The following is a 10119-nucleotide window of genomic DNA, read 5'->3' on the forward strand; positions in this document are numbered from 1 at the left end:
GCATTACTAAAATAGTCCGAGCTAATTTAGTATCTTTTTCATATTCACTAAAAATACCATCAATATTAATACATTCTATTAAAAATAAATGCGTAGTAGGATAATAAATACCATATAAAGTATTGGTAGCATCATTAAAAATTTTCAAAAAATCTAAATTTTTTTTGCAAACGTCCCAATGTTACAGAAGTAAAGTAATTTCGAGAATATTTTGCGAAATAAACATACATAATAAATCTTTATAATCAAAAGTTTGACGAAGCAACTCGTAGGTAGAATTTCCACCGAGTCGGAATATCTTTTGGAAACCTTTTTGCCATTCTCCCATGTTGTTTACAAAATTTCCCTATGCTTTCATAAAATGGACACGACTATATAAAAATTTAATTGCACCCTTTATTGGGGCGAGAGAAGTCTCAAGAGTTCGTAAATCATCTTGTACACATAAATATAAAACATGACAAGCACATTTAATATGAAAAAATTGTCCACCAAAAGAGAGTTTACAAATATTTTCTAATTCGAGAATGGAAGCGGTATGTGCAGCAGCATTATCAAAATCAATTGAAAATACTTTATTTATCAAGTTATATTCTTCTAAAACTTGCTCAATTATTCTATAAATATTACGAGCCGAATGCTTTTCATCAAAAATTCGAAATGCAATAAGTCTTTTTGAATGGTCCAAGTAGTCACCTATCTAATGATATGTGACACCCATATAAAAATGAATTTGTTAAGGATCACTCCAAATATCGCTACCTAACTGCACATGTCCATTGAATTCAGCAAAAAATTTTACCAAAGATTTTTTTTATTTTTTATAAAGATGCAAAAATTCGCGTTTAAGAGTAGTTTTCGAAATAGTTGGTGCTTGCGGAACCAACGCAGTATTTATCAAATATTTCTAATTAAAATTTTCACCAGTAGTAAACGGAGTTTGATCAAGGGCAACATATTCAGCTAATGTTTGTTTATAAAGTGCATTAGTGTAACGGAATAAAGGATGAGTATTAAGATTAGCGTACTCGAAAATTTGTTGTTGCCTAGTGTCGATTCCCGCTTACGTTGGATGTTTTTTCATCGGATGCCGACGGAATGCTCCGTAGCCATCTCCTTTGGTAAATTTGTATGTTTGCGAATAATATTTGCAATTTATAATATACTTACCTTTGCTTTCATCATATACATTGTCGAAGTGCAGCTACAAGTCAGATGTACTCCCTTGGCCCTTCCGTTCCGACTCATTTGTCGTCGACATTTCTTCAATACCGGTAGGAGGATGAAGATTTTCTTGTGTTGGTACGTGCTCGACATTCGGAATGGGAACAACGTTGATATTATCATTGTCGTCTTCCCAATATGTATACTCACGAGGATCATATCTAGAAATAGGATACTCGAAATCTCTCATCGCTATCTTGGTCTTCCAGTATTTCTGCTTCCACTTGCCATTTCTGAGAGAATTGATTGGAAATCCGATTGAAAGAATTGAGGCGGGATTGAGAGAATTTGAGAGAATTGTTGAGAGGATTTGTGAGAAAAATGAAAGAGGGAGGATATGTATTTATAGAGAAGGGGAGGGTTATTTAACTTTAAAAAAAAAATTGGGGAGGCCAATTTGACCGTGGGCCCGGTCATCGGGCCGGTTCCGGACCCCCGGTTCCGAATGGCCATGTCTAGTACCAGTAGGCTCTACTGGAGACAGAATACAAGTAGATCCAAAAATCTGTACTAAAACAACCTTTACAGAATGGCCGTTACCTTCAAGAACTAACTTTTCCATCTCTTGGATGAGAATAAGATTAAGGTATGAGGAAAAACAGAGCAAGGCGAACTCCAAAAAGGAGTAGACTAGCCAAGAGTTGCACGAATGACTTGAATCAAAGCCATTTCTCCCCTATGCCTTGATTCCAATCTCATCAACTGCTCGAATGGAAACAAGGATTCTATATTCTATGAGTGACAAGGGTTTGCATGTATTGTTTCTTGAATAGTGAATGTTCGATTTAAAATCTAAGCTTGAATGTTGAGTAGATTAAAGGATTATGCTCTTACCAGCCATGATGCCTCCAAGGGAACATTTAATCACTTCATGTGTGACAGTTATCCTGCAGGCTACAGATTCCAAAGTTCGTTGAACTGCTTAGATTTCACTGTATATTTCAACATGAGTCACCAGCCCAAATTAGATTAACGAGTTCGGAGTTGAATGAGAAGGGATACAAATTGTTATTGCTTGTCTCGCAACTGAAGGGATAAGGCGAGAACTCAGTTTAGGGTCATCTTGAAGAAACAACATGGATGTTGTTTGCTTGCATTCACGATATCCAAGTGTCCAAACCTTTCCTTGAATTCTCCTTATGTTCCCTGATTGAATCAAGTACCTCATTGCTCGTATTATCAATGAAGGAAAAGCTATTGATATACAATTCGAAAGCAAATATTAACGATACGATTGAAATAGAAGTCTCTATAAAATATGAGAAAGAAATGTGGAAAATCTCTCTGGTCATTAACAGTGTGCATCATTACAAGTGAGCTCGTGAATGGTGTGGGACTTGAGCAAGCTATTGTCTAGCAATATCATTTAGAGGGGGTAAATAGGCGATTCTGAACAATTTTGAAACTTAATGCGAAATTAAGACAATTTCAAAACACAGTCTGAATAGAATCACTAAGAGAATGTACATATGAACTAAACACAGTAATAAGAGTTAAGGGAAGAGAAAATTGTACGCAGTGTTTATAGTGGTTCGGCTTATAGTGGTTTGGCTTAGCAAGCCTACATCTACTCTCCCACAATGACAGCCGATTGGTTGGAATCTACTATATAAATCAATGAAAGTTACAAGAGATATCACTCTCAATCACTCTGGTAGAACCTTTCAAAGATAAAGCGTTTATCTCTCTATAACAAATATGTGAATATGAATAACTTAAGCACTTTGAAATTGTATGTTCTAATCTCACTACGCTGGTCACCATGCATCTTCCTTTTATATTCCTTCACCTCCAAACTAGCCATTGGATAGGTCTTCAAAGGATCACTTTTCAATCATTAATTGGACGTCATCAATCATGATTGAACGAGACTATATCCGGGAAGATAGGATAATCGTTGGAGTTGAGTCTGAACTCTTTAGATTCAGTCACCCATACAACTAAATCTTCAATTTCCAAAAGAACAATTGACTCAAATAATCAGCAAACCTTATTCTTGAAAAGTAATATCCAATCGTAGATATTCTCATAATCTCTTATTGAAAAATAATCTTGTCAATAAAAAATTACAAACTTCCATAAAAGATACCGCAAATATCAGAAACCCGCCAAATGTAGGTCTTCGGAATCTATCTGAAAGATATTGTAGAATCTGAACATTATTCCGAAGCAGCCTCCCGAAATAAGACTCTGAATCTGAACAAAATTTGAACAGTGACACCGAGCTTCGGTAAAGTCATTGCTAACGTATCACATAAGTCTTCGGAAGAACAAGTTTTCGGAGGCAATAACCTTCTCCATCTAAATGACTTCATGTCGCGACCCTCCTCCGGAAAAGTTTTCTCCTCTCTCAAAGGGTTTCCGATTTTGGTGAGAGGGTTAACGAGCCGATCCTTAATTTTTTATTATTATTATTTATATATAACCCCTGTTGTCAGCGGGATTTTTAGGATCGCGGGTCTCTCCCAAGACCCATTACTCGAATCGCGATGTCGGAGAAAATTTATCAAATATCGACCTTAGTGTGGTCGGGTGGCATGTGTAATGTGTACATGCAATTTGGAGTCGCCACCGATCAATTTATTGGAAGGTATGATCGGAAAACCCTACCGAGCGGTCGGGAGAAACCGTTCGGTTCTACGAGAACCAGAGATTTTTGGGTCCGGGGACTTAGTTACACCGAGATTTACATTGACGCCCTTTCGGTTACCGATGTTGAGTAATTTTCTAACCTAAGAATTCATGCAAATGAGCTTTCGAGTGAGGTAGGCCCTAACGATCTAGGTATTCATGCAGATGGGAATTTTACTATTCTAATTAATCACAGTCAATGAATTAAAAGCGCAATCAATATAATCGCAAGCAGTCAAATCAATCAATCAAGGCTCGATATATCCGAAAATGGCCCTATCTGCCCATAGAAACATCGAGTTTGGGTTCCGGGAATGGTTCGGGAAAATTTGGGGCGGAAGGCCCGGAGGGGTAGAATGGTCATTTTTGGGGTTCGGGACCCGAAAATCACAAAATCGGGGTCGGGCCAGTTGAATGTGGCAATTTCCCATTTTTTGTGATTTTCTAGAATTTTTCCAATTTTTCTAAATTTTTTTGAATTTTTTATTTATTTTCTAAAAAATGTCGGGAATTTTTCGGATCGATATAGATCGACCCTTGAAGTCTCAAAATTTTCGATCCAGACTATAAGAGTCCTGAATCGATCTAGGAATTTTTAGAAATTTTTTGGGAAAATCTGGGAATTTCTATGAATTTTCTAAGTATTTTTGGGAATTTTTTGGATTTTTTAGAAAATTTTATTATTATTTTTATTATTTTTTATTAATATTCTAGATCGGGTCAAACCGGTCAACGGCCGGTCAACCCGGTCGGACCGCCCTCGGACCACTCGCGTCACCAAAAACGGCACCGTATCTTATATTCCTATTTATTTGATTTTTTTTATGATTTTCTAAACCTAATTTCTAATATTCGGAATTAAAGAAAATGAATGGACAGCTGAGATCAATCCCAAACTCGATCTCGGCCATCGATCATTTGCTAAACAAAACGGCGTCGCATCGATCTAATACACGGACGGCCACGATTGAATTGCAGCGCTCAATATGAGCCGTTCACTCCCTCTGCACACAAAACGGCAACGCTTCGGACCTATGAACTAAACGACGTCGCCTAACTAAATCGACGAACGGCTATGATTCAAAATAAAATCTAATCTGGGCCGTTGAATCCCTTAAACTACAAAACGACGACGTGCGGGTTAAAACGTTGGACGATCACGATTGATCCTAGAAATAATCCAGACTGTCCATTCCTCATTCAGCCTAAACGACGACGCTTTACTCGGACCAAACGGCACCGTTTTGACTTTTATTTTTTTTATCTAATATATCTAATATCCGTAAATAAAAAAAAAAAAGCAGATCTGACGGCCCTACATCAAACCTATCGAATTATCTAAGCCGTTGGATCGAGTCCGAGTCGGTTCACTCGCGCCAACGGGCGAGTTGACTCGGACGTGCGTTGGACCAACCGGAAGACGCCACATCAGCCTTTGACACGTTGATCGTGCCACGTCGACTTCGTCTTCCTCATTGCGACGACACCTAAACGGACGACCGAGACTCTTCCGGCGAGATCTAACGGCTAGATCTCGCCGGATCGACGCGAAATCACCGCCGATCAACTCTTCTCACCCCTCGGATCAACATAGTTGAAAATCAGACAATTCTATCCACGAAATCACAACTAATCAAACACGCACGGTCTCGTAGTTGCAGAGTTCAATCACGAAGCACAGAGCATAATAGGCTAATTCCTTTACACAGAAGCTCGAAAAAGAGTATAGGAGACTTACCTTGAGCTCGGATCGAGCTCGTGAATGCTAGAAATGCCCGGCCGGAGTCCGACCGCACCGGTGTAGATTCGAGGCTCGACTCGGGTGATTCAAGGAAGTTCAATGCAGAAACGAGTTGCGATCATGGTCAGTAAGATTTAAGGATGAAAACGCATGCAAAAATTGCAAGGATCGTGCTCAGCAAGTCAAGATACCATGATCGCACAGTAAGAAGGTTGAGAACTCAACTCACCAATCTAGGAGGTTTCAGGTCAATCCAGGTGGTGCGATCGCTTCTCCTCGGCTCGGGCGAACTTCCTGCGGTGGTCCGACGTTCCGATTTGGTCTGGATTTGCCGGGCCGAAGTCGCGCAATTCGAACTCCGGCGAGCTACGGTGAAGCTCGCGAGAACTTCTCTCACCTCTCGCTCTCTCTTTCTCTCTCTATTACGTTGTTGTGCGAGCACGAATGAGCCTCTCCTTTCACTCTAGAACCTTCTCGGCCTTTTATAGTGAATGTTCAAAATCTGGCTCGCACGGTGAGGGCTTGCCGAGCCTCTCACACGTGCACTCACGCGCGTAAAGGGTCGCCGGACGGTGACGGAATCGGTTGTGATTCCGTCACGATCCATTAAGCCTCCATTGATCGCAAAAGAACATGAATTGGACTCGGCCTTTGTGAATGTTGACTTTCGTGGGCGCCGTGACTTTGACTGGCGATTGCAACCACTTCTGGCGGCCATTGGCCGAGCCGCCGGTGGCAATCGACACGTCTTGTCTTGAAAAACAAAACGCCTCCCTGAATTGATCCAATTATAGCCAATCGATTGTCCAATTTGATCGTCAAAATCCACCACCAAATCTGCAAAACGTCACAGGCTCAAGGAAGAAGATGATACTGTGCTGGACCGGTGCGACCGGTGCGACCGGCGGTCAGACCGATCCGAACCGGTTCAGACAGTGAATTTCATGCAATTTTCAAAATTAAACAAAATTGGCTGGGAATTTTTGTAATTAAACTTCAAAATTGGACTTAGGGGCCTGGATATTACCTAGAAATGCAATTTTGCCCAAAAGTTCTTATCAATTGGCACAAAAGCCCCAAATTTTTCAAAATTCCCAATTTGGGGAAAAGTTCAATTGGATGTTAATTTGACCAAATTGGACTATGAGACCCATGCCAATCAATTCAGAATGTGTCAAAACCCTAGGGGTGGTCTAATTTTGCAGAGAAAGCCCCTCAATTAAAAGTAATTTCAAAAATTGGCAAATTGAGGGACTAAATTGCAAATATTTTGGGGAATTTTGTGCAATCCGTTCAATTCGCGCAATTTAAGGTGAAATTGATCAAATTGAAGTTCAAAGGGACTGCAATTGAATGTCTAGACCCAAAATGTGCAAAAATTGCAAATAAAAGGACTCAATTGGTATTTTTTATGCAAATTCAACTCTAGGCATTATGAAGAAACACCTAAAATTGGATTCAATTTTCAATTTTTTATGAGGCCAATATGAAAAGGGAATTAAAATAAAAATATTGGACATTTTTCTATATTTTTGTGACCTCGAAAATTATTTTCTATGAATTTTCTAATATTTTCCTATTTTTCGAAAATATTAAAAAAAATGAGAAAAATATGAAAAATTATTTTTTGTTCCAAATTGGTTCCTTAGGCTTGGCCAAGGCTTCCAATGTTGATTTTTTTAATTTTTTGATTTTTTGTGAATTTTTAGTGAATTTCGGAAAATAAAACTAAACAAAAATTGATTAAAAATCGAGGTGTCAACACTTCGAAGCAAATATATGACGACTACCACTTGTTTCTGATCGTTAGGTTTGGATCGATATAAGCTTTTGTTCACATATTCACCTTGCAATAAAATATTCATAAACATTAAACAGATTCTTCATAAGGAAGGATAGTTTTATCATAATTAAAATATTCGGAAGGAAGGTTTTCTCAACGCAAACAAGTCCTCTGAAGCCTCATTTTTGCACCTCTTTTCCAAGTTTGAGGCAAGCTTCGAAGTTTAGGTTATTAAGGGATGCAAGCCTTCAATTCAATTCAGGTAATGATGTCAAAGAGGAGCGCCGGATGATTTCAAGCTGTTGAAGTGACTGAAGGACCTCGATCTGCTATGTGTAAAGCCTTCAGATTTAAGCACTTTCTAATAGAAAGAAACTTGAGATTATTGACCTGATGAAGCCACTGTGAGAGAGACTCTTAAGGCCTTGCAATTCCTTGACTTAGATGTTTTTTTGTCATCGGATAAATCAAATTCCTAACAGTCCTAAAAAGAGAGATGTACAAGGTTCAATCGGTATCACATACTGAGTCAGAAGGAAGTTAATAGACGATACTGACAAATATTAAGAGCTTCATGATGTGAGACTTTGAAAGCACTTGTCAAGCAAACATGCTAAAAACTCAATCTTCAAGAAAAATAGACTCTTCAACTATTAAAGCCTAAGTAGGGATCGGTCCCATCAATTTTATATACATTATATATCCCCCTGAATCCTTCCAAATATGGAAGGACTCGAAGGGATTAGGAGATATTTGAAAATTGCTTAACAACTTTATTCTTATTTCTCACTTATACCTTTATTCGATATCATTTACCATTAAGGCATACCGATTATCCCAATGTTTACCTTTCGTGATAACATTTATCTATTAAGTACTTCCATGCATGATTATGCAGTGATTGAAAGGACATTATTACATATACTTTAGTACTTTTTTTTTTCCTACTCTTAAGATTTGTGAGTTAGTCCCACTTAAGTTTTGTGGCCACTCAATAATGAATCAAGGAAAAATTGGAAAATCTTCGTAGGGAGCCAGTTCACATTATCTAGATATGTCACTCATCCGATGATTCCCACTAGTTTTCAAGCATCGATCATGATTTGCTAATTTCTTTCCTTCTTTAAAGATTAAACGGCATGGGTAATGATATATGGTGGGGAAAAGTGTCAAAAAAGTCCTAAACCTATTACATTAGTGCCAATTAAGTCCTAAACCTTTTTTTGGTGCCAATTCAATCCTAAACCTTTTGTATTGGTGCCAATTAAGTCCTAAACCTTTTATTAGTGCCAATTCGGTCCTAAAGCTTTTATAATAGTGCCAATTTAGTCCTAAAAATTTTGTATTTATGCCAATTGAGTCAATTTGGCCAATTTTGATTGGAAATCACTAGCATGGACATCAATTATCCTACGTGGCACGGTTGACGCTAACGTGGATTTTTTTAAATAATTTTTTTATATTTTAAATAATTTTTAAAAATAATTTTGAAAAAAACAAAACAAATGCTTAAAAAATTATTTAAAATATTTAAAAAAATATAAAAAAATATCCAAGTTAGCGCTAGCCGTGTCATGTAGGACAATCCATGTCCACGTCAACGATTTTCAATCAAAATTGGCCGGATTAACTCAATTGGTATAAATACAAAATTTTTAGGACTAAATTGGCACTATTATAAAAGCTTTAGGACTGAATTGGCACTAATAAAAGGTTTAGGACTTAATTGGCACCAATACAAAAGGTTTAGGACTGAATTGGCACCAAAAAAAGGTTTAGGACTTAATTGGCACTAATGTAATAGGTTTAGGACTTTTTTGACACTTCTCCCATATATGGTGTGGTTGCCACATGATTGCAAGTCATCGGATCTAAAATTTTTGGCCGTCCGATAAAAAAAATTAGTCAAATATTGATTGTGAAATCTGAAGTTTTGATTCAAGAACAAGAATATTAAAGATGTAGCACTGCACAACAGAGTCAAAAGCACGCCCATTGTCGGCTCACTAGAAGCGACGAAACAGCCATATAGCTCCTCTGCAATCACTTTCGTGTTTATTTTGCTCGTTGTAGAACGAACTCTATACGACCGGTGATGCATCCGACCTCCATTGTCATTTGAGGTCGAACGTTACATAGAATGGAGTCTATCCTCACCTTCTTTGCTTGCGATTCTGTGGCTTAGGACCTTGAATTTCGCAATTTTAAATATCTTAAGGTCCAAGGGGGCTATTATTAAGGATCAATCGAAATTAAAAAAAAAGGGTTAATGATTTGATTGATGAATTGACATTGTGGTAGCATCGATGACACTTAATTATCTTCTCTAGATAGTGCTTAAGATGTGCTAAACATATGCTTGTGAATTTTTTTCGCCATGTACTGTTTATACCTTTATTCATGCAATGTGATGAAGATAATCACCACATTTTCTTGTTAAAATATATCTTTACACTAAGAATAGAGAGCAAGAGAGAGAATAAGGTTACTTGGAGGAGTCAGGGGATCACTTTGTTTTTGAAGGTAATGTAGCCTTGCCTCAAGCGAGAGGTGCTTTGAAGGGTGACACTAGGCAAGCGTCATTTGATGCTTCAAACTCCAAGCGGCTACCGTCGACTAAGGGTAGCCGAGAGTGGTGGCCGAGAGGGACCAATATTTAGTGCCTCTCAATAACGTAGAAATTCAAATTTCAATTAATGCTGGCATTTATTTAAGCAATGTTGTTTATGGCTCGAATTCT

General features: G+C 37.9%; 2 protein-coding genes across 2 annotated transcripts in view; both read right to left on the reverse strand.

Moving 5' to 3' along the window:
* The window catches only part of LOC115748459 (putative disease resistance protein RGA4), a 247340-nt gene that overhangs the window by 182660 nt on the left and 54561 nt on the right, over positions 1–10119 (reverse strand). The window lies entirely within an intron of this gene.
* LOC115744916 (glutamine synthetase leaf isozyme, chloroplastic) overlaps positions 1–10119 on the reverse strand; it is a 645880-nt gene that overhangs the window by 69346 nt on the left and 566415 nt on the right. The gene's annotated exons all lie outside the window — the stretch shown is intronic.

The sequence above is a fragment of the Rhodamnia argentea genome, chromosome 6 (genome assembly GCF_020921035.1).
Source record: "Rhodamnia argentea isolate NSW1041297 chromosome 6, ASM2092103v1, whole genome shotgun sequence".
In the NCBI taxonomy this organism is placed as follows: domain Eukaryota; kingdom Viridiplantae; phylum Streptophyta; class Magnoliopsida; order Myrtales; family Myrtaceae; genus Rhodamnia; species Rhodamnia argentea.